Here is a 27738-nt window from a genome sequence, read left to right as displayed (position 1 = left end):
AATTTGCGAAAATTAGGTTTGAATTAAGAGCCGGCTCCTATGATTGCAGCTTTTCATTTCTCGTCTGAACAAAGAAGATTTTCGAAAAAAACGCTCAGCTACGTAATAGATTTTTTAATTATCTATTTTATAGCTGAGCGTTTTTTTCGAAATTCTCATTTGTTTAAGAGAAAAACATAAAACTGCAATTAGCTTTATCATCACGAGTGCAACAAGGATAGTACCATTTCTCGCCGTGATTGCGATGCGAGAAAAAGATGGGATCGGCACTTAAGAGTTAAGCGGTTTGAATTTGCGTTAGCTCTACATCAGAAATAAAATTTTAAAAATTTTTGAAAATTAACTATGGTTCAGCACTGGCAACCAAGCTTGGCCCAGTCATGGCAACCAAGCTTGGCCAAGTCATGGCAACCAACCGTGGCCCCATGTTATCATTCCAGACTTCCACCAAGGCTGGGCCAACTCTGGCTTACAAGCTTGGGCCAGAGTTTAACAGAGTTGGGCCAAGCCTGGGCCCGTTGTTCTTTCCTATATGGGTATATCATTATCGGTTTATCTATAAATAATGTGATGGATTTCGAGCATAAATTCTATTTTGCTGACGGAATTCAATCAAATGTCCACTATTTGAAAATGAAATAGTCGATTTTCACCGGTTCGCAGTGAATATTCACCAATTGTCACAGATATACTCGGTAATAAAATTAAAATAATTTTTACGAATTTACTATCGTAATTATTATTAAATAGAATAGTTATGGTGAATGATTAAATAGAACCCGTGAAAAAATATTCTGATCAGGCTTGATATGAGCTGATAAGGCCATATAAAAATTTTTCATATGTTCATATCTGGTCTGATATGATCTGATACGTCCATATTTAATTTTTGATATATCTTGATATGGCCTGATATGAAAATTGGCCATATCAGGCCTGATCAAGCCTTATCAATTTGATATGTCTATGTCAGACTTGATATAGCTTGATATGCTCATATCTATTTTTACATTATTTTTTAATAGGTCCTGATATGCCCTGATATAACCTTATAAAGTTATATATACTTTGATAAACTTGAAAAAAAAAAAATCCCTGATCAGGGTTGATATAACTTGATTCATATCAAGATGGATTCATATAGTCTGATATACTCATACCCTTACCAGCACATAAGTAGTCTTATGTACTCATATAAAGGCATACCCGAGTAAAAAAAACTATACATCATTATATATGATTCATATTTAATTATATAGAAGCATATGTAATTTATTTATAATTATATAGATGTATACATAATTCATAAAAAATTATATATGAATCATATAGAATTCTATATCATTTTTTTTACTCCAGTGGGTATTTTGTGATTACCATAAAAAATTCTCTTTTTCTATCTAAGAGTCTCTTACTCGAATAATTAACAATCTTTTAATATATAGTATTTTTCGGATGAAATAATAGGAACTTAAAAAAAAATTTAATTTCACAAAAATTATTAGTTTTGTCAAATTCAAAAATTGTTAGCCAGGCTCTCCAGCAATATATAGTTCCATATACTAAACAAATAATTCCATCAAAATTTAAGCTTTCAATTCTGATTTTACCTCTATTATTTTTTTAATTAAAAAAAAATTATAAATTCTAAAGCAACGAAGTACCTCAACAATATCGTAAAATCATTTTTGCGATTTCATGTATACATAGTCAATTTTATAAATCTACATACAGATACTATTATTATATATAAATATTGATAGTTAATAATTAATAAATTAGATAAAAAATTTTGTTCACTATGAATTGATCATGTATACGATTTGCATTACTTGTAGTTATAACAAACTTTGTTCTTCAAGTAAGTCTCTTAGGTAAACGGGTAGTGAATTAGTCTTTCAAGCGGTAGGTCCACGGTTCGATCCCCACTCATGCCGATTTTTTTTCTTATGGAAATAATTATATATAATTATACATAATTATATAGGGCTATTTTTCATTTATAATTATGTAATATAATGATATATAATTTTTTTTACAGGGGCGGGTACATAGTCTGATATACTTATATCAAGGCATATATAGTCTGATATGGCGAATTTCTATATCAGGCCTGATATAGTCTGATCAGAAAATTTTTTCACGGGAATAGTTATGGTGGACTATAAATTCTTATTTAATAATTTTTACGATAAATTTTATTCAACAAATAATACTAGCAAGAGACTTAAAGAGGGTCGAGTGGCATTTATGAGTCAAAATAATGTAAAAATTATTTTTTACTTTCAGACTTCTCAATATTCGTCAAAATTCTTTATTTTAATTTAAAATAATTTGAACAATTTAATAATTGATGATTTTTACTTATTTAATCAATAAAGTAATAAAATGACTTTCGTATTTATTACTTGCCGGATTAAATAAACAGATTCGGCAACAGCGCGTTTGATTATACCCATTATAGAGACGTGCATGAGTGTGAGTTGAATATTTCTCTCTCTGTAACTATATTTCTATCCTCTTCTTTTTTCTCAGCTGTTGACGCGACGTTGCCAAATCTTTATTCGAATAAATAGCTGACGATAAACGAGTTGAAAACATAAAATTTATCTTTAAATATTTCAAAAATTATATCGGTAATGTATTGTTATTAAATTTTTTTTATATTTTACAATAATCCAAGTTTCTTGTGTATAGTTTTTTATTCGTTAAAGCTGGGAGGTTAATATTGAAAAAAATAATTAAAGTCTCGCCTAAAGTTTGTTCGCCATAAGAGCCCGTGTATAAGGAGATAAAAAATGTGATTTTTGAAATTTAATATCTAAGTAACTAAACGGTGAATCTTTTTTAAATTTTTGGATTATTGAATGACTTATTTATTAGGAGTTTGAATTAATTCGTAGCGTTTTTTTCATTACAACGTTTTAAATTGATAATTAAAAATTTTAAATTTTTCGACCCGGGTATACTTAATTTCAAAGCTCAAAGTTGGAAATTATTTTTCACATTAGATTCGCTCGAACCTCCTTAAAAATCAGTGAAAATTTCAAGTCTAGTTTGCCTTATATTTTATTAATTTAAAAAATTAAAACATTGAAGTAAACTTTTGTTATTATTCGTTCTAATAAGCCATTAATCATCACTATTGATATTTATTATTGTATATAAGAAGGCATCTCGTGCAAGTTACTAATTCGCGTGCAAGCCTGGCATGCGGACAAAACTTCTTACCAGCTGGTACCTTCTCTGGTACGGGTGTTTTCAGAGGGTGGAGAAAATTACCGAGAACTTGTAACTAATCTTTATTGATAGCCCGATACAATGGTATGGATTTCGATGCTATCAAAAACTTGTTTTATTATTATTATTATTATTATTATTATCATTTCTGTTATTTTGTACCTTGATTTATTTATTAACTGGACGAATAAAAAATTACTTGTATATTCTTTTAATTGAGTGAATCACATAAGTTGCTATGAATCTGACGGTAGCCCATTTTATATAGCTTTTTCGTGATACTATTGATATATCATTTATAAATAAACTTTCGTATACTCTCAATCACGTATAATAGCTATACTTCTTTTGAGATTACGAAGGAGCTTTTATTAAATTTTAACAAGGCATTGAGAACGAACGGATGAATAAAGCAATCGATAGAATTCCAATATGATAGTAAACTACACTATTGAATTTTCTATACAAATAGATAGTTCCTTTAATTTTTTGTTTTAAAAATTCAAAATTTCGAAGAGTTATTTGGTCTGATTTATAGAAAAAGTCGAATTTTTAACAGATCTTAAGGAGATTCGAGCGAATCTAATGTGAAAAATAATTTTCAACTTTGAGCTTTGATAATTAAGTATACGTATAAATAAATACGTCATTTATCTAATCCCAAAAATTTTAAAAAGATTCACCGTTTATTTACTGAGATATTAAATTTCAAAAATCACATTTTTCATCTCCTTATATACGAGCTCTTAAGATAATAATTAATAATTATGGCGGACAAACTTTAGTCGAGACTTTAATTATTTTTTGTATTACTCATGCGGGAAAAGTAGTATCTTGGCGCTCGCTGTTGCGGTTGAAAAAGAGCTGTTTGCCCATTTTAAAATTACCCGTGAGTTTTTTCATAAATGAAACCGTTATTTGAGTGCGACAAGTTTGCTTGTCGCACGCAAATTATTCTTGGCGCACTCAAACTATCCTTGTCGCACACAATTGACTGTGAAAACTACTAAAATTAAAATAAATAACAAAAAAAAACACAATCTAACTGTCAATATTAAAGAAGTGAGGTTGACATTACAAAGTCCATAGTTTTAATGAAAGTAAAAATAATTAATTAATATTTAGCTAATTGTGATAAAAATTAATTAAGCAGAAATTTGATCATTTTAATAATTTTTATAAAAAATAAATTATGACAAAAAAAAAATTTTTTTCTAAAATTGACATGTAGGAATTTTATAAAATAAAAAATACAATTTTTTATGAATAATTTTTTGGAACAAATTTGTTTGTTAAAGAAAATTAAAAAATTGTAGTGATACCCAAACTTAATGTCACTTAATTTTATGTGTTGATTGTTTCAATGTGTAAATTTATTTTTTGTTAATTAATATTAATTACTTTGCATTTATTAGAGGCGGGCAATAGCCTAGTCGGCTCGGTGCCCTCTTTTCGAAAGAGTGGGACTTGGGTTCGATCCCGGCACGCACCACTATTTTTCAGTGATTATAAATAAAAATATGTGCGCTACGTTGCCAGATTCTGAAAGTGGCAGAGATAGCCGGGCGGCACACGTCTGACTTGGGTGATCACCCATTTAAGCAACAACTTGAATGGGTGACCACTTTAGTCGGCGTTGGCTAGCGCGAGGGATCTCTGCACACTAGGAGAGGGGCCTAATGCTCCAGTGGTCGATAAAGAAGAGTTTCTTATCAATCACTGTAGCCTTAGCTCAGCTCCGACTGTACTATCATGGATTTTCTCTGTGGTTTCCCCATGGTTCTGTTCCAACAGCCTGAGAGGTGAGGTTCAAGGTGAATACGGTACAGAAAGCACAAGTCGGTCCACAGCCGCAAAAATTAAAGTAAAAATGAAGTGTCGGCCGGGACTTGCTGAGGTCCAATATGAGAAATAGAAAAAGCGTAGAGCTAGGAGAAAAAGAGGAATCAGCCTTATAAAAACCGAGAGGTGTACAAGTAAAGCATAATAATAATAAATACTTTGCATTTATTATCTGATATATATTTTTCTTAACTTTTTATTTGCTTTAAAGGACTGGAGGAGCTCCCCCCAACTCCCCGCCGGGGCTTTGCCCCTGATCCCCACTGGGGCTCCGCCCCTGGGCCCTGCCGGGGCTTCGCCCCTGGACCACACCGGGGCTCTGCCCCTGGATCCCGATTTTGTTTCCACATCTATCGCCGCATTTGTAATACAAAATAGTATGTGCAACTCATGCGAAGTTGTCGCACTTGTTGCACAATATACTATTATTTAATCCGGCAAGTAATAAATACGGAAGTCATTTTATTACTTTATATTATTAAAAAGTTTGGAAAATCCAAAAGTGCACGACTCATAATGCTCATTTAATTATAAAATAAAAAAAAAAAAAAAAAACATAAGTCGTTCAAAATTAGTTGCCGAAAAAACAGCTGTACTAGGAAGATACTGCACAAGCGCCTCTGGTGGAATAAATGTACATAATATCTATAGATATGTCACCATCCATGTTAATTTTACATGGATATATATAGATATACAGTCTTGTAGTTTTCGTTTTTTATTAATTGCAATTAAACGACACTGAATTAATTAATCATTCGCATTCAGTGACCTACAATCGTCGATTAGAATTTTTTTAAAAAAAATTTAACTCAAATAATGGATTTTTTCACAAGTTACAGTGTTTCCGGGTTTCACACATGACGGACAGGAAAATTTTTTGACCTATTTTGGTGTTTTTTTCCAATTCTATTGCAGTAAATCAATTTTTAAAAAGTATGAAAATAATCTCCATTAAATTATCTCGACAATAGTATGCAAAATATCTTGATTCCGTGAACTAACAAGGCTATAATAATAAAAATAGCCGCCAAAATGAGGCGAAAAAAATTTTTCGATCGTAAAGCACTCTCTGATGCTTCGCATCATGAGTCGTGCAATAAGTAAAAATCATAAATTTTTAAATTGTTCAAATTATTTTAAATTAAAATAAAGAATTTTGACGAATATTGGGAAGACTAAAAGTAAAAAAAAATTTCAACATTATTTTGACTCATAAGTTACGCTCGAACCTCCTTAATTCGTGGAGATTTTATGAAAATTCGACTTCTGCCATCAGGAGTAAAACCAGTAAACTTCTTAATTTTTGTATTAAAAATTTAATGAATAAAACGTAAAAAAAATTGCCCTCGCAGTTTAGCAACCACGGTGGATCCACGGTTGTAGTGGACTTACTGTGGAGCCACGATGGAACCACGGTGGATCCACTGTGGATTTTGTGCCATTTTGCCATTGCGATTCCACCGTGGTTCAACAGCGGTTTTACAGTGGATTAACTGTGAATCTATTGTGGTTCGATCGTGGTTCCATCATGGTTCCACCTACGGTTTTATAGTGGAATTGTCGTGACTCTGCCGTGGTTCCACAGTGGTTTTACTGTGATCCAACCGTAGGTTAATTTGTGGTTTTATTGTGGATTCATCGTGGATCCATCGTGATTTGGTGGTGATTCTACTGTGGTTCCACTCATGGCTAAAAATTTAACTATACACTCTTGAAATACGTATAAAATAAATAGTAAAAAGTTCAAAGTTCTATCTCCTCATTGGTCTTTATAAAAAAATCCTAAAAAAATGCTCAAAAATCAGGGCGTCAAATCAGACGACCCCCTTGAATTTGTAAAGATGACAGATGAATTCTACATATATTGTCAGATAACAAATTTTCAACTTTTCTTATTAAATAAATAATACCATGAAAGCGAGTAGGTAAGTGTGCCTAAAACAGAAGTAGTGAAATTAGAAAATATCTGTATTCAGCAATTGCAAAAATGGCGTTGTTTTTTAAGGTAAAAAGATAATTAGTTTTTGGAATCGATTAATACTCTTGGTCAAAGGTTTTTTATTTTTTGCCGAATTCTTTAAGATTTCTAGCTGATAAGATTTTGAAAGCGCTCGGGACAATCACTTCAAACAAATTGTCATGAAAAGTTGACATTTAAAAATTAAAAATAAATAAATAATAATAATAATAATAATAATAATAATAATAATAATAACTACCTTAGAAAAGGGGTTTTTTTTTTTCAAAAATTTGAATTTTGAAAAAAAAAATTATTCTTTTCTAAATTCAGTTTAGTTCACACATTTTCACTGCAAAAAGTTTTAAAATATATAAGAATCGCAGGTAATTGTTTAGTTTCACGTTTATAAAAGTAAACTATAGTTGTCGCAATTGAAATATTAACTTAAATTTTGCTCTGATAGAAAATCGTCAATAAAATTCATCCACTTGGTCTATTAATTTTTGGTGATTTGTTTCGTATTCTATGGATAAAAATAAACAAATAAAAAAAAATTTTTTTCGAAAATATTAATTTTTTGATATTTTTTCAAAGTTGTTTTTTTAATCCAACAATTGACGTTTTTCATATTTTTATTATTCTACAATTGAAATTTATCCCAATTTATATCAATTGTTTTTAATCCAAAAATTAAAATTTTTCAAAAAATTTTTCTATTTTAGGTTTACTTTAATAAAAAAATATTCTACAAGGAGAACAAAAAATTCTTAAAAAATATTAATTTTTAGATATTTTGCTAAAACTTTTTTTTAATTCAAAATTTGACATTTTTCATAATTTGTTTTTAGTTAAGAAATTGACATGTTTCATAATTTTTCTTATCCCAAAAATTAACATTTTTGAAAAAAAAATTTTTCTATTTTATTTATTCTAAAAAAAAAAAAAATATCTATTAAGTAGAAAATAATATAAACATGTTGATTTCACACCCCGTGAAAATAAACAATTACCGAATCTTACAATTGAAAATAGAAGTATAAGATAAATAATTGAGAATGGGAAACTAAATTTCAATTTTGAATGTCTGTAGATATAATTATAATTATTCATTTAATTTCATTTGAAGTCATTTGAAGACGCGTCATTTAAAAAGTTTATGAGACAACTGAGATTCAACTTTTCTCAGTCGGCCGTGTAGCGATGCGGGTAGCGCGTAATTGGCGAGCGATAGGTTCCGAGTTCGGTTCTTGGTTAGGGTAAAGCGATTTTTATTTATTTCTTTATTTACGGAGTGTATTAGGTTAATTTAGCATAAGTAATCCTCTCCTCTTACCTCCTTACTCCTTAGCTGTACCAATTGGACAGTAAATAATCCCTGTTCGTAAAAAAATACTCTCCCAAATAGGGGAAATCATTAATTTTTGTTTTTTTGTTAAAAAATTAATTTATATATTTTTTTGTGTTCATAAACGATTTTTATAGTAGTAATTGTAATAATTGTTAATTACAAATTTTTATGTTAATAACAATTATTATTAATTACTACTACTTATTTTTTATAACAATAATAATTATTATTCACAATAAAAAAATTACGGTTAAAACAGAACTCGAATTTCGACTTGGGACCCACAATGGAACCATTGCAAATTCACAATGGAACCATTGTGGAGCCACAGTAGGAACACCGCTAAACCACCATCGAACCACAGTCAAACCACAATAGATTCACAAGAAAGCCTTTGCTTAACCACGGTGGAACCACGATGGCAAAACGCCACAAAATCCACAGTGGATCCACTGTTGTTCCACAGTACATCCCGTGTAGCTCTTCTGTGGACCCTTCATGTACCCACCATGGATCCTTAGTGATTTCAAGATCGCGAGGGTGTTTTTCAATTCTAACCTTGAATCATTGAGTTTCTGTTTATTTTTTAAAGTTTTGATAACTCTTCCAGATCTTTCTACAAAATTTTCAGCCAAAATTCAGTTGAAAGTACCTACCTGTTTGACTAGCAGCTAAAGTAACCTAGAAAATGGCAGCTAAACTACTTAATACTGAGGATCGAACCATCAAAGCAGGGATTAAACTTTTTTTGAGTGGCGTGATGCAGGTCTGGTCTTCGCCAACAGCGCGAAGGAAGCAAAGTTTAATGTCATCTAACTTTGAGCCTTAACCAAAGAGTTCAAGTCATTCAAAATCAACAATTGACGAAGAACACTGTACTGGTCATTGGTGTACTGGTCCTTCGGTGAAGAACGTCAAACCAAAGTCTCACTAAGTTCAATAAGTAAAGTTGCAGGTTACTTAAAGCGATTTTGTGAAGCTTGGAAGGAAATAGCGGATAATGAGTTTGTGCTGGGATGTATTAAAGGTTACATAATATCTTTTAATCCCCAGGTCCGCCAGGAAGCCGAACCCAGAGTAGTGATTGAGAAGAATGAGATTGAAAGGTTATTTGGAAGGGCAATTTATGGATGGTTGGGATAGATTAATCGCTAATCTTAAAATTTTCAAGGAATTACAAAATAAATATTATTTTAGGATAGAAAACGGTTTCCGGATCGAAAAACAATTTTAATTTTGAGTTGGTTTGACTTATTTCCTTTAAAGTTATCATTTTTCCGACAATTTTAACTCAGATTTTGACTTTTTTGTTTCAATATTGACTTTTTTCGATTTAAATTATTTAGTTTTCTTAAATTTGACTTATTTTGTCCAAAAGAGTTCACACTTTTTCCTCTCTTGCTCTCTATTGAACAAGCGGAAGTATCCATGTTATATTTTTACAACAAATGGAATTTTAAAACGTATTTTATGCATAAATAAATTAAAATTTTCAAAAAAATATAAACCTTTGCCCTTCGACAGATAATTTAATTATCGAAGAGCCAAGCATTTTTTTTGAAATTTTGTGTTATACATGAGCAAAATACGTTTGAAAATTAACCATCAACCTCTCTTAAACAAACAGCCCGTACTGAAAAAAAATATATGCGCATATACGGGGGCAAAAAAAAAGTATGTGGCGTACATATTTTATATGTGCGACGTATATATATTTTTGCCTGCATATATGCGCATATATATTTTTTCAGTGTGGGAGATTGCTATCGAAACGAAATCTAGTTATCTGCTTGTCTTATTTTTGCCTTTTTTTGACTTAAATTTAACGGAAGACTAATAACGGAAATAACGCAATGTTCATACACTGAAAAAAAGTTTTTTTCTACCTAGGAAATTTTTCCTTATGGATAAAAAAATAGTATTCTTATGATTAGAATACGAAAGTTTTTTAACAATAAGAATAAAGTTTTCTGACAGTCAAAAAACTAGCCTTATAATAAAACGTGGTATTTTAAGGTTAAGAAAACCAGTTTATTTTTAATCAAAAAAACTAAAGTAAAAAATTTAGTATTCTAGGTGGAAAAAATTTTTTATTTAATGTAGAATATATAAATTTCATCAATAGTAGAGCGGATGCGTTCAATTCTAACATTCATGAAGTTCAGTGTTCAAGTCCCATGAAAACCAGGAATTTTAAATTAATAATTTGAGATTTTCTCAGCTAACTAAGGGTCGTGCGTCTCTTTTCTTTATCTCACCATGAAAGATGATTAATTACTACCATGATTAAAATAATAATACCTTACTATTACGAAATAGATGACCGTTGTAAAAAAAAATTGCTGATTACTTGATTATTTAATTATTCTTTTTAATATGCATACCCTGATTAGAAAAAGAGATTTGAAGAGATTCGAAATGGCTCAAAGCGATTAAAAAAGATTCAACTTGACAAATATATAGATATACATTTTGCATGCGTTGAATCGTTTTAAATCTTTTTTTTTTTTTTTAATAAGGGTAGACATTTCATTAATGATTCTATGCAATATTTATTGTGTGACTTTCAATTTTTGTCGCTTAATAATTCACAAGGCTATGTTTAAATTAACTTTATTTTGTTGGAAAAATGTTCTGAGAATATTAATGTCAAGATTGAGCTCTTAGAGTCTTTAATATTCTCAATGAATAAAAGAAAAAGTAAGTTATACTTCAGAAACTAAATGAAATTTTTCCCGCTGTTTACGATAAATTCAGTGAGATAATTAGTAGAGTTGATTAGGAATGAGAAAGTTTAATGAAGTAAATTGATAAGAGTTTTTTTATGGAGAGACAAGTGCATTTAATTAGAGAACTGTCGTAATTAATTTACAAATTAGTCGGTGCGTGTTCGAGGGTAGACAACGGTTGGTCGGATTTACGACCACTGGAGAGATTTAGAGGCATTAACTTCAGAAAGAAGAACTTTGATTGTTAACCTATATGATAATATACCAAATTGCTTTTTGTTGGAAGAAAAATTCGTCTAGGTAGTAGTAGTAAAATTAATACTTTCTTTTTTTGAGCAGAATAATCCCAATAGATGTTTCAAACTCAATGATGTACATACACGGGAAAAAATTTCTGGGAGAATTTACGATACAACTATTGTAAAGCTGGACTATACTTTTATTACTATTAATTGTCAAATATTTTAGAAGAAAAAATACTATTTATTCATGAAAAAATACGATATTACTATTGTAAAAAGTAAGAGATGAAAATTTCCAGTGCTGCCTCTGTATCTTTCCAATAGAACTATAGCAAATTTTACAATAGTTGAATTGAAATGTTTCTCAATTAGTGTGAGTGATGGCCGTGCACAGCGCTAGACTTCGAGTTTATGTAAATGTTAAAGGATATGTGTCTTAGTTTATCTCGGATAGCGTAGAGGGAGAGTCACTGGCTGCCAACACAGAGTTCTGGGTTCGATTCCCAGATAGGACGAAAATGCCGGTTTCTTTTTTCGATTACTGTACAGGTACCAATTAGTCCAACCTTCTATCTCTTTCCCTCCCTAATATTTCTTTTAAAAAAACCAACTGTGAATTTTTACAATAGTTGAATTGTAAAGTTCACAAACACATATTGTATAATTTGCTCTATAGTATTCGACTTTTTACGACTCTTGCTAGTCTTATTTGTTGGATAAAATTTACAATAGTAGATCGTAAAAATTACTAAATGAGAAGTATAGTCCACCGTTACTATTTTATTTAGTAAAAATTAAAATAGTGAAATAGTAAAAACTCCTTCAATTTTCTTTCCGTGTAACTAACAGTCAAAATATAGGAATCACAGGTTCTGAAATATAAAGCACAGAGATGGGATTTTAATTGGAAGGAATTATTCGGATTGTAACTAATTCTTGAGGCAAAACAAATCCTATTGATAGTCGATAATACGACAGCAATCAAAACTGATGATCTGTTGAGGTTAGCTAATGTCGATACACAATGAAAACTGGCTCACTGAAAAAAAGTATTGTTCCGATCAGTATACAAAGTATAATCAAAGGAATTTCTTATGGTAAAAATACGTATTGTGATTATCAAAATACCCGTGCGCTGAAAAAAAAAAAAAAATTAACTTGAATCAAGAAAAAAATTCCTGAACTGAGTAAATAATTTTGAAAAGTTTCATTGTCTTGAATCAAGACGAAAAATTCTTGAATCAAGTGAAATTTATTTAAGCCAAGAAAAATGTCTTAGTTTAAGAATTTTTCTACTCAAATCAAGAAAATTAAGTTCTTCAAAATTAGTGACTTGATTTCAAGTAAATTTTATTTTGTGTGTATAGTTCTTAGAGCATTATCAAATTTAGTTTGAGATCTAAGGTACCCGCGGGTAATAAGGCCTAAGTGAAAGAAATGATATTTAAAATAACCGCTTCCGCTAAAGGCTTCTCTATAGTAGAAGCGTCTAGCATAGAAATGTCTCTACAAGTTTATCGAGTCCCGATACAACGTTCCCTGTCTTCTATATTTCATCATCCGTCATATACTAAAGTAGCGCAGAAGAATTCCTAAAAAACGGTTTTGAGTAAATGGTAAACATTTTTTATAATTTTATATTTAATAATTTAAAATTATTGTTCTAATTTTTATCAACATCTTAAAAAGTATTGTTGCTAAATTTAAGTGATGATCGATTTCTAATACCAATTTTATTCAGGATAGTATGACTATTTCCAGTATGTTTAACCCGCAGGCCTTATTACCCTACCGTAGGAAAATAAGGCCTATTCGCAAGGTTTTTGAAAAAATTTAATTTTGTGTTTGTTTATGGTGAAAATTATCATTACTCCATTATATTTTATGGCTAATGTATCAATATAAAAATTAATGATACATTTCAATAATTAAATGCAATATTTTCGGTTTTTTTCAAAATCTCCCTTAGCTAGGCCTTATTACCCGCCGGCACCTTATACTCTAAGCAATTATACTATAGTAAATTCCGAGTTTTCCCACTATTTTCTGTTGTTTATATTGATATATCCAACGTATTTATAATTTATAGTCAGAAAATAAATTAAAAAAATTATTGTAAGTAATTATAATGCTTTATACAACTTTAAAATTAACATTTATGATCATACTTATAATTTAAATTTTTAATAACTTAAATATTTATTAAAGGAATGAAATTATGTCAGTAGAGTGAGGTTATAATTCCATTTTGCAATCGGTATTCTGACTTTAGTATTGTCTCACACCATATGTTGAACGTATACTTAGCGCGAATTTCTGGATATTGAAGTATTGTGATAATCAGTGTATGTATAATGCTGAGCAAAATGCCACCTATTGTCATTAAAGAAGTACAAACTTTTTTTCAGACACTGATAGAAGGATTTGTTTATATTTAATAAGCTTTATTAACTGTTAATAAATGATTTTTTAACATCATAGAATTTAATTAATACTTATTAACAGTTAATAAATTATTTATTTAAAATAAAAAGCAAAAATAGCAATTTTCTTGACAATTTTTAAAACCCTATAGCTGGAATACATGATGATAATTCAATTCACTAAATACATTAACGTTTTTAATATTTAAAAAGTATGAAAAATATAATTATGAGCTGTGATAGAATTTGATATTTTAAAATAAACGTTATTATAATGTAAAGTAATTAATACAAATAATTTATAAAGATGATTTTTGTTTATTACAAGCAATCTTGATATCATATGACATTGCAAGCGAAACAAATTAACTCAACAAAATATTTATTAACAGTTAATAAATATTTGTTAACTATTAATAAATACTTTTTAAAAAATACTTTTTAACTACACGGAGAGAAAAATATGAAAATCATTCCTATAATTTTAATGAAATGTTTTCCAATACCATTTTAGGAGCGATTACTTAAATTATGGGAATTGTACCCATAATTTTTGAGAAATATTACTATAATTATGGGAATGGTTCCTATAATTATAGGAACGATACCTATAATTATAACTGAAATATCGGCATGATTCCCACAATATATAGGAATGGTTCCCATAATATATAGGAATAGTTTCTATAATATTATAGGAACCATTCCTATAATATTATAGGAACCATTCCTATAATATTATAGGAACCATTCCTATAATATTATAGGAACCATTCCTATAATATTATAGGAACAATTACTATAATACTATAGGAACCATTCCTATAATATTATGGGAACCATTCCTATAATATTATGGGAACTATTCCCATAATATTATAGCGATGATGCCTAATAATATTGAGATATTTATCGTTACAACTCAAGTTATTTGTGACTTCGATTTGAGACCACTTTGAAGCATTTGAAATTATTAGTAATTTCGATAATTTTACTTGCTTCCCAATAACATTATTTGAAATATGTAAAATAAGTAATATTGTTCATATAAATAATAAAAGTTGCATACCCAAAAAGTGGATTTAATAAATATTTAACGTATGTATTGTAAATAAATAATTTGTTTTAAAAATAAAATGAAATTGTAAAAATAAACAATGAATTTCCATATCTACTTTGCTCCTCTAATTGTATAGTGAGAAAATATCCCTTTTATTAGAGAAACTTTAGAATTGCTACAATATTTTTCAGTACTATTTAACACAATAATAACTGAGTTGGAGTAAACAATTAAAGATTAAGTACACACGTGAATAAAAATTTTGAAAAAGAAATTTTTTCACTCTAGTGAAAGATCAATTTTTATTTGCAAAAAAAAATTTATTAGCAAAAAAATATATAATAATTACTTTATATTTTTGATGTGATTGCTTCACTATTATGAACATAAACATTTTTCTATTATTATGTGCGTCATTTCCATAATATTATAGGAACCATTCCTATAATATTATAGGAACCATTCCTTTAATAATATAGGGACCATTCCTATCATATTATAGGAACTATTCCCATAATATATTGAAGCTATTCCGTTATTGTATAGGAATGTTTCTAATAAACTATGGATATGGTTCCCATAATGAGCATAGGATTGATACCTACACGGTGAGAAATTTCCATTATTTTTTATTCTGCATGGATTTTAGATATTACAATGGTGCATATTACTAGTGAACCTTATTGACTCAGAATAAAATTTTACAATGGCCCATAGTAATTTCCGAAACAAATGAAATCAGACATAGCAAATGATAGAAATTGAAATGTACCATAGTAAAATGAAATATGCAATAATTTAAATTTCCGAATGTACTATAGCAAAAAAAATAAGAAAACGTTTGTAAAAAATAAAAAATTTTAGAGTAAAAAATGTTTTTAGCAATCAAAAAAAATATCAAACCAAACAAGATTTTTTTGTTTGCAATAATTTTTAAAATATAGTTTTTTATTTTTTTTCATTTTTAACAATGAACGTAGGATTTATTTTGCCAGTTAATTTTATTATGAATAATTATAAACACAATATATAACTTTTTAAATTATTTTTATTATTATTAGAAGTGTCGGTTGCAGGTTAACCATCAAATGTTTGTTTTCATTTTAATTTTTCACGGTAAATTATTAAATATTTTATTATTTATGAATCTTACAAATTTTCATTAACTATTCATGTGTTGATGGATTTATAAACTAATATTTATTTAAAACTTAATGTTTATTGCAATTTTCATAACACCGTTAACCACTACTGATAGCGTCTGTAGACTTATATTGACAAAACAAAGCAGCACGAAAAAATGAAAGAGCGCGCGTCGCGACTGACGCGCATACGTTTACTATGGGACATTTGAAAATTTCATAGTCACAATTTTAAATTTAAACCGAGTACACGTGACTAAATGTGAAACTTTTTTATAAATTTTTATTGTCGACTGAGCAACAGAAATTTTACCATGAAACTATAATGAAAAGTTTTAAGCACACTAACAGTTTTTGTTCTGTCAGTTTACGAAAATTTTTTATATATGCTTATGTAACAGTTGCATGGTCAAATTTACTATGGTCCCTAGTAAATATTGATTGGTACAATATGATATTCTTAAATTTTTATGGTAATATTTTGAATTGAGTCATTAAGAACAGTCTTATTATGTATGCATAGTAAATTTCTACAGAAATTTCTCACCGTGTATAATGATCATTTTATTATAGAAACCATTCCCATAATTTTTGGAAAGGTTTCTATAAATTTCTCTCCGTGTATTAATAAATGTACTTTCCTCCGAAATAAATATTCTTTGAATGTTAAAAAATATTTATTAAAATTTAGTAAATTAAATAATTGTCTTCTAATAAATAAAATTATTAATAGTTAATAAATCCTTCTATCAATGTAGCACAAAAAATACGGTGAGTGGAAAAATAATTTTTTTTTTGTCTCTGGTTACGTGTTTGAGAAGAGTATGGATAAGCTTAGGTATAGATTTGTTTGCAGTAGGGATTGATAGAAGAGTGATAACTTTCCTCACGTTTTCCAAATCTGCGTGCAGTTGAAAGAGATGCATCCATGATTAGCTTTTCATTTCAACGAAAAATATCTTATAAGACTATTACGAACCAAATGATGAACATGTGGATAAAGATAGTCTTGACAGGGAGTTGGTTAGACATCACGAAGATAATAGATTGGCTAAACTGATAACTAAAGTTTCGCAAAAGCATAAAATTGGATGTTAAAAATATTTTGACTGAATCATTTTAATTAATTAACAATATATTAATGATTGAAAATAAAATTTGGTAATCTCGGGAATGAGGTAGTATAATTTCACGATTAATCAAGCACTTCACAGGCATATAAAGTTTAATTGTCATTATGCAAATAGCTCTGCTTCAAGAAATTAAAGGTTCATCTCAAAAGAAAATCTTTAATGGATTGCAAACCCTTGGAAAGAAGATAAGAATTTTCCAGATTTTCTAACTTGATTGGAGAAATTTCAATCTAGATTATATGAAGAGTGTGTTGAGAGAAGATGGGTTTATCCAATGTGTTTGGTTTTCTATAAGCAAATCGTGCACACTAGTGATCATTGAAGTAGCTACATGTAGCATGGTTATAAATATACTATCATTATTATTAATCTCTTCGAACGAGGCTCTTGGTATAATTACGATCAAACTTTGCACGCCTTCGACGTGCTCGTTTAATCGTTAAATTATAGTAAATATGAGCTAGTTATATAAGATATCGTATTTCAGCTACCATAAGAGAACGTTTACTTAAATAGGATTAAAACACCGTGGTTTATATTTTCGGGTATTCACTTAGTTAAACGCATTTAGATATTCATATAATGCAAAACAAAATTATTTCAATAGAATTTATTATTACACAGAAAGAAAGGTTCACTTGAGCCCAGAAAATATTTTTCTTCCTAATTATTTTCTTAAGCAAAAAAAAACTTTTTTTTGACACAAGAAATTTCACTTATTCCAACAAAATTAATTCTCTTGCTTTAAGAAATACGTATCTTGATCCAAGAAAATTTATTTGTCAAGAAAATCTTCTTGTTTTGAAAAAATTCAGCTTCTTGCTTCAAAAAATTTAGTTCTTGATAGAAATAAATTTTCTTGTCTTGAGAAAATTTTTCTCTTGCTCCAAAAAATTAAATATCTCGATAGAAGTAAATTATCATTAATATTTTTATTGATTAACATGTCTAATGGGAAGATCAAATAATATTGAATCATTTTTTTTCATTCAATATGTATAATTGCACGCTCAAATAATATAAAATGGGTATCAAATATTCAAGAGAAAAATTTTCTGAAAGTGAGAAAATTTTTTTCTCAGCTGAAGTAAGTGGCGCTGCTTCCCTAAAGAATCTAAAAATCTTGATCAAATACAAAAATTTATTGTATCAAGTATTTATGATAATTTGAATTAAGAAAAAATTACTTCCACCAAGAATTAAATTTCAAGAAAAATTTTTACTTTGGCCAACACAACTTGGGTCTTTCTTCAGGCACCCGAAAATTTTCTTGAGCCAAGAATTTTGTTCTCCAGTCAAGAAATTTTTTTTTGTGTATTATTATTATTATTATTATTATTATTATTATTATTATTAAGTAGATTTTTTCAGAAATCTATCTGTTGTAGCCGGTCTCATGTCGTAATTTTAAGAAAATTTTATCATAACATGTTTCATTCATCGAGTAATGTCGAAAAATGGCATTGGTTCAAAAGTTTATTATTTGTATATGTGATATAACGCGCGTCAGCAGGATTGCACCCACAGTTCTCAACCGATCTTTATGAAATTTTGTGGGCTCATTCTGTGGATCAATACTAAGATCAAGTTTGAAGATAAGCAAAATCAGCCGGTTAGTTTACGAGTTGTGGGGGTTCGAAAATTTTTTTTATTTTTAAAAAATTTTGAATTTCGTATATTATATGGAAATAATTTTCCAGATGTAAAAGATAGATGAAATATATTAAATTTATCCCAAACTTTATTTAATTATCTTCAATTTAAGCTATTATTCGTCTAGTTTTGATGATTTTTTCAATTAATTCCGTGATTTTGAAAATTTGAAAAAATTTCAATGAACGTATTTCGGCCCGTTTCCTTTAAATAATTTTTAAGCCGTAAAAGTTAGCTAAATCTATTAAATTTATTTTAAAGTTCACATGATTATCTTCAATTTAAGCTATTATTCGTCGAGTTTTAAAACTTTTTTCAATTCATTTCGTAGTTGGGAAAATTAAAAAAAAAATCAAGAATAAATTAATTTTTAGTTTTTATCATCAAATGACTTTCATCTGTTACAAATCCTATTTTTTAGGTAAATGCCTTTGAATATCTATTTGATGTAGTCGGTATCATAACGTTGTTTGCAAAAATATAATAAAAAATAAATTTTAGGATGTTATTGCCTTTTAATAACGTGTTTTTTTCAATATTTAAACAAGAAATCTACCTATCCATGTCGGGCGTATCTAAATGGCGCTTTTTATTATTATTATTATTAAAATAAATAAATTAAATGGAAAAATAAATAGTGAAAAAAACTCTATTAATGTATAACATTATGGTACTTGTGGTTACTTGAGCGAAAATTATGACTGGTGAAATCATAAAATACTCGACGTAGGTTACTGCAATCGGAGCAACTGAAGAAAGACTGGCTGTTTTAAGTTAATGACTTAAACCTTGAGTTTTTTAAGTACTCAATTACGGTACCCCTATATTTGCTCATTTTTATCGTGTCCTTTTACTTTATTTTACGACTTTTTTTCCTTTGCTTATCCCCGTGTTTGTTCCGAGGATTTTCATGAACTAATATTTTTCTCAAGCAATTCTCGAGCCAATGTGAATATTAATCATGCTTGATTATTACCTTTTATAAACTTTACCATCACATTTTGACTTTTTTACTTTTTTACTCAAATTAATATCCAGTGGACGTCGATTTGACCTTTCTTCTTTTAAAAAATAATATTTAATAAAAAAATTATTTAAATAGTTGCAAAGCTTCGACACATTATAGAAAATTTTAATTAAATTTTATTATGATGCTTAAAAACTCATTACGTTCAAAGCATCTTATCTTATTATGTTATTATTATTATTATTTTTTTTTTTAATTATTTATACAAAGACATTAACAATAAAAATACATATTTCATACCAGGCAGAATTATTCATCTATTAATTATTAATTAATAATTTTAGTATTGCATTTTTTTTATCAAGTATATTTAAAAAAGTACACAGCATCTGAACCAATAAACGACGTCTCGAAGAGATATAAGCAAATAAATTTCAGAAGACTTAAAAAAAAGTTCAGGTGCTGTAAATTAGTCAATTAAAGTCAAAATTTATAAAGAAAATTAAATTGATATTTTTATTTGAGTTTAATATTGCGATTGGCGTAACAAATAATCCCGATATACACGACAGTGTCTCAAGTACACGTTCAACATATGTATGTACAACGTGTCAGCGCAGAGAAATCGTTTCTCAACTCCACGTATTTTTTTTTTTTTTTTTTTTATTTTAAGCAATAATATTTTGCATGGAAATAATTCAAAGCCATGAAAATCGTTTTCATATTATTTAAGCATGTTTAAAATAAATTTTTTTAATTAAAATTTTATCGATGATAGATTTAACAAAATTAATGAAAGTATTTTTTATGGAAAATTTCATATTGCATATTTAATGAAGCGGATGCTTCACTGATAAAAAAAACCATCTTCATTCAAAAAAAATATTCTTGATACAAGAAAATTATTTTGGAGAGAACTAGTTGTCTTATTTCAAGAAAATCTTGTCTTGATTTCATGTTTCTTGGAGTGAGAGATCTAATCACTCCGATCGATAAAATTTTTACTTATTTCAAGACTATATTATCTTCGATCGATACAAGTGAATTCTTTATTCAAAAACGATTCTCTTCAATAAAGAATAATTTTATAAGTTTAAGAATAAAGAATAGTTTTATAAGTTTAAGTCAGAAGAAAACTTTGAAGTAAAAAAATTTGTATTTCTCTATTTGCCGAAAAATATTTATTAACACAGAGAATAGCAAAAATACAAAAATTTATATGCTTAAAACAAGTAAAATAATATCTTAATTCAAGAGTCGCGTCATACTTGGAATAAGTCGGTAATATCTTGAATCAATGTTACCGTCTATCTTAATCCAAGAGAAAGAAATTCTTGGGCGAAGTTGTGTATATCTTATTTTAAAACAACCAAGTTTCTTGATTCGAGAATCATTTTCTTAAATTAAGAGCATTGAATTACTTAAAACAAGAATAACATTTTGAAGAAAAAATTTTTCTTGAATCAAGTCATTTTTTTTATCAGTGTTTACTTTTCACTTTCCAAAGTTATGGGTTAAAATTTATTTTCGATTTTTTACAATATATATTTCATCTTTATAATATATAAATTGCCATTAATAAACTATCACTTTTTAATAATCATTTATTTTCTGACATTATTTAAAAATTCAATCAAAATAAATTTACAAAAAATTTTTTCATGCGCTTGTCGCAGTTTTTTTTTAAAGACAACTTTACTTGAATTAGTTAAAAAATTTTTTCTTTATTTCTTCGTTAAAAAATCAATAAGCGACAGTTTCCCTTCAAGAGAAGATTTTTTAGATCTTATACTCTGACATGATATTTCATCAACTTAACATAATTTATTGAGTTATATCTCTTTGTATAAAATTGATGTATCGCGCGTCGGGTTCGCTAAAAGTTGACTGTAGTGCTAACACTGATCTTTATAAAGTTATCGTGTTGCTATTACTGAGCAAAAAAACCAGACGAATTTATACTTGTATTTTTCTTCATAAAGCCAAAGGAACGGATTATTTATTTTCTTTGCTAATTATAATTGTTTTGAAGACTTATTTTACAGTTGAAAGCACAATAAAAGCTTTGAAAGCCATTAAACTGTATGTCTTAAATTATAAATCCTCTTAGCTTTAATTTGATACTTTTTAGCTCAGCTGGAAAGACGCATAAATTTTATTGCGTTATAAAAAAAGTAATTGTTGCGGTGTTTTGGTTTACATTGAAAATAAGAGTCTTAATAGCACAAGCTGCCCATTAAAGAATAAATATATACATCAAAGTAGTATCTTCGCAAATATTTTAATAATTGAGGGAATGGTTCCTATAATTATAGAAACGATACCTATAATTATAACTGTAATATCGGCATGATTCCCATAATATATAGGAATGATTCCCATAATATAAAGGAATAATTTCTATAATATTATAGAAACCATTCCTATAATATTATAGGAACCATTCTTATAATATTATAGGAACCATTCCCATAATATTATAGTGATGATGCCTAATAATATTAAAATATTTATCATTAAATCTCAAGTTATTTGTGACTTCGATTTGAGACCACTTTGAAGCATTTGAAATTATTAGTAATTTCGATAACTTTACTTGCTTCCCAATAACATTATTTAAAATATGTAAAATAAGTAATATTGTTCATATAAATAATAAAAGTTGCATACCCAAAAGGTGGATTTAATAAATATTTAACGTATGTATTGTAAATAAATAATTTGTTTTAAAAATAAAATGAAATTGTAAAAATAAACAATGAATTTCCATATCTACTTTGCTCCTCTAATTGTATAGTGAGAAAATATCCCTTTAATTAGAGAAATTTTAGAATTGCTACAATATTTTTCAATACTATTAACACAATAATAACTGAGTTAGAATAAACAATTAAAGATTAAGTACACACATGAATAAATAGTATATTACGACCCAAGGCCAGAAAGTTGGAATTCCCGGCGGATGGGATATGATGGCCGAGGCGTAGCCTCGGCCATCATATCACATACGTCAGGGCATCCAACATTCTGGTCGTGGGTTGTATACTGTTTTTCTTGCTCTCCAGCCGAAAGTACGCAACCCCGGGGAAGGGGTTTTGTAAAACCGAGGCGAAGCCGAGGTTTTGCCGGGCGTGAGGGGGGCGCCGCCCGACTTTTGCAAAGCCGAGGCTTTGCTGGTCGGGGCGGGTATAAAAAAAAATAAAAGTTAATAAATTGAAAAAAAATGTTATTTTAAACTTTACTAACAAATGCTCTGATTAAGAGTGATATCATGCACAGAATTTGTCACAAATATTTAAACTCGATTTAATAACAAAATTAATTTTTTTAAGTTGATTAAAAATTAGTTTTTAATTAGACGGCTAAGAAAGATTGAAATTAAATTATTAGAAGCTTGTAGAGTACATGGATTGTTTTATAAACATTGCTCTACTAGCTGTCAAAATATAAAAGAAAGCAAATAAAATTTACAAAACTTTTATATTATTTTCTAAATTTTTTATATAAATTATTTATGATGTATTATTATTAAATAGTTCATTAAAAATAATCTAGTTAGAAATTATTTTTATTTATTTGACATTTTTTGGTTAGTTTCTGCGCTGACACGTTACATACAGACGATGTGACTGTTATATACAGTTGAAACTCGCTGTATAGGCTGGTCGTGCCACGAAAATACGAAAGAAAGCGAGGTTCTATGCTGCCGGCTAGAAAATATGCGTAACGCGCATGCGTTAGAGCAGGCCATAAAAGTTGCTCTTCCTGGAGTAAATTGCGTCCAGGAAGAGCGTACTTTCGGCTAGGAGAGCAAGAAAAATTATGAAAAAGAAATTTTTTCACTCTAGTGAAAGATCAATTTTTATTTGCAAAAAAAAATTTATTAGCAAAAAAATATATAATAATTACTTTATATTTTTGATGTAATTGCTTCATTATTATGAACATAAACATTTTTCTATTATTATGTGCGTCATTCCCTTAATATTATAGGAACTATTCTTTTAATAGTATAGGATCCATTCCTATAATATTATAGGAACCATTTCTTTAATAATATAGGGACCATTCCTATAATATTATAGGAACCATTCCCATAATATATTGAAGCTATTCCTATTGTATAGGAACGTCTCCAATAAACTATGGGTATGGTTCCCATAATGAGCATAGGATTGATACCTATAATGATAATTTTATTATAGGAACCATTCCCATAATTTTTGAAAAGGTTCCTATAAATTTCTCTTCTTGTATATTACGATAAAAAGGCAGAAATTACTCGTGTGGTCTACACAGAAAGAAAAATTTTTTAACTGGAGAACAAAATTCTTGGCTCAAGAAAATTTTCGGGTGTCTGAAGGAAGACCGAAGTTGTGTTGGACAAAGTAAAAATTTTTCTTGAAATTTTATTCTTGCTGAAAATAATTTTTTCTCAATTCAAATTATCACAAATACTTGATGCACTATATTTTAATATTTGATCACGATTTTTCGATACTTTAGGGAAACAGCTCACCTACTTCAGCTGAGAAAAAAATTTTCCCACCTTGAGAAAATTTTTCTCTTAAATATTTGATACCTATTTTATATTGTTTTAGCGTGCAATTATACATATTGAATGAAAAAAATGATTCAATATTATTTGATCTCCCCTTTTGACATGTTAATCGATAAAAATATTGATGAAAATTTACTTCTATCTTTATATTTAATTTTTTGAAGCAAGAACGAAATGTTCTCAAGACAAGAAAATTTACTTCTATCAAGAACTAAATTTTTTGGAGCTAGAGGCTGAATTTTTTTCAAAGCAAGATTTTCTTGACTTAAATAAATTTTCTTGGATCAAGATACGTATTTCTTAAAGCAAGAGAATTAATTTTGTTGGAATAAGTGAAATTTCTTGTGTCAAAAAAAATTTTTTTTCTCGCTCAAGAAAATATTTAGGAAGAAAAATATTTTCTTGGCTCAAGTGAACCTTTTTTTCCTGTGTATGCAATATATGATATTGCACGCCTCATAATAATCGAGTGCTCTACTCTCGACTTGCCGCCCTGTGACGAATTTGCAGTATAAAATTGTTTTTATGTCCCAATTTAGACATTAAATCAATAAAAAAGAGATGTTTTGAAAACTAGATATATTAAATTATAGTCAGCGTTTTTTTATTCATTCACTGATAAAAAATTTAACTTGATTCAAGAAAAAAGATCTTGAACCAAGAGTACCATATTGAAAGAAATCATTTTCTTGAGTCAAAAGAAAAACTTTAAGTCAAGAAATTATTCTCAATTCAAGAATTTTTCCACTTGACTCAAGAAAATTATTTTCTTTAAAATGGTATTCTTGATTCAAGATTTTTTCTTTTGAATCAAGTTAAATTTTTTATCAGCGTTAGTTTAGTATATTTACAAAAAATGTAGTTAAAAAATTATTAGAACAGCTGTCAGTCTGTGCACTTGTTATAAGCGAAGTAAGTGCTACTGGTTCGAAGGAAGTAATAACCGTTTTTAAAATAAAATGAATTAAGTCTTATGAAAAATTAAATAATAAATTATCGGTCATTAAATTATCATATTGAAAATTTAATACAAGTGCGAGTATTATAAACATATAACATTTTTCCATCGAAATTAAAAATAAATAATTTTATAAAAAAAATTAAATTCAACAAAATGACATTAAAAAAATTTTCCTCTCACTGTTTTAGATAAAGAGCGAGTTGTTACAGCAGAGCTTAACTGTTAAGCTTTTTGTTTTAAAATTAAAGCTGAATGTACATACTTTCGACCAAGAATTAAAAGAAAATATAAATATTTGTGATGAACTTAATTATAGATGAAGTATTTTTCGCAAAAATATATGCATTAATTTTTTCAATTTACGATATTAATAAACGTATAGATTTTTATTAAATCCTCTTTATTTAGCGGGTAAAAATTTTGAAGTTAAAAAACATAACATAAGAGAAATAATTTTGAATCAATAAAATAATTCTGAAGAAAATTTGTTGTTAAATATCAAGTTTCTTCTGTTGTTTTCTAAATTCTTAAATTTTAAAAGAAAAATTTTGAATTAGAATTTTTTATGGGGATTTGCGAAGATACTACCTTGAATCTCAAATAAGATTAATTTTATTTTTATAAAATAGTATTTTTCTTTTCATGAATTTTTTCCAATTTTTTACTCAACATATGTTCTTATAAATGATTACTTTTCTCGAGTTGTAAATAACAGATTGTATTTGATTAAATCCTGGTCTTATTTTCGAAAAAAAAGAACACTTTTTGAAAAGTACTTTGAAGTACTGTGATCTTCACAAGAGATGACAAGTAAGAAGTCAAAGGAGCAATTTTTCTCCAGTTTATTATCTTGTAAAGCCACAATTTATTTTATTTTTTATATGTCTTTTGTTTTGATTAAACCAATTACTGTTAAAGTCGAAAGGACATTTGTCTCCTACATTCTTTTATCTACTTTAAACTTGAAAAATCAATTTTTTCATCAGCCGTTGCGTTTGAGAAGCTTTAAATAGAATTGCAAAGAAAAAAAATGTATTCATCCTTTTACTTTTTAGTTCTATTGCTGTTATAATAAATCTTCCCAGCTTTAAGAACACGATATACAGTACAATCATAATCAATATAGAGATCAGTGGCTGTTAGTCTTTTGTTGAGGTTTTTATTCGATGGAAAATTAATTTTATTGTAATCAAGGACGTTTATGCGTAAGACTCAATAGTAAATATAAATTTATATTTTTTAGTTTTGATAAGTTTAATCATATTGTGATCTTCCCCCAAAGATTCAAAATTTTTTATTAATTATTTCAAGAAATTATTAACGATTATAAATTAGATTTTTAACATATACCTCCCTTATATACCTTATATACCTACGGTATATATCTATATATAGGTATATATCTACCTTATGGTAGATCAGCATTTTTTTAAATTTAAATTATATTATTTATATAATTAAAGTAGATATCATACACTGATTGAAGGATTCAGTTCTATTCAATAAGATTTAGTAACAAACCTTTCATTACCAAACATTTAGTAATAGTTACTAAATCATTTTTTAAAGCCTATTTATTTCCACCAAATAAATATTAAGTAGTATTTAACAAATTATTTATTGGTACTCAATAAATCGTTTATTGGCATTAAAGAAATTAATTTTCTAACTAATTTTTGCGTATAACCTAACTTTTTTACTCAAATAAATCAAAATAATTAAAATAAATAATTTTAAGTAAAAATATAAAGTATCATAAAAAAAACGAATCTTATTAAATTATAATTTTTTATTTGAGACATTTATCAAATTTAAAATTAAACAAGTTTTTAACATATCAATAATAGGCAAATTTAAAAATTTAAACTAAACTCCACTGAAAAATGACATACAAGCCATTAAGGAGTATGCGTGTTTTCAAAGATTTGATAAATCTTCAAAAATCGAGCTGAATAAAATAATACTTAACAAAGAAATATTTAGTACCTACTAATAAACATTATTTGGTGGAAACAAATATTTATTTTCATAAAATAAGGCTTTGTTTATATCAATATAATTTATTTAGAACAGAAAAGGGGTTGCGCCCTTTTATCTTGGTTGTTGTGTGTGTTTATTCGATATGACAGTTTATTCGATTTTAGATATATTTGTGAAAGGGATAATTCTGCCATAAGAGATTTTTTTTTTTTTGGGATATTTTGTCGTGGGAAATTTTCGCGATGTGATATATTTACTGGGATATTATTTACTAGGATTTTATGACCATCCACCAGAAAAATTACTTATTTAATTCTAACACATAATATTGATAAATATTTTTTTCTCCCAAATAAATGACTAAAAATTTGATTACTAAATCAGTTTAGTACTTCGTACTAAATTCTTCTATCAGTGTCATAAATAATGTTTGAAAAAATTATCTGATTCATTTTGTTTTTATAAATGCATCAAAAGTGTTGATAATCGTTTAA

This window comes from Cotesia glomerata, linkage group LG9, assembly GCF_020080835.1.
Source record: "Cotesia glomerata isolate CgM1 linkage group LG9, MPM_Cglom_v2.3, whole genome shotgun sequence".
Classification (NCBI taxonomy): Eukaryota; Metazoa; Arthropoda; class Insecta; order Hymenoptera; family Braconidae; genus Cotesia; species Cotesia glomerata.
The sequence above is the reverse complement of the archived record's forward strand: the minus strand, read 5'-3'. Positions refer to the sequence as shown.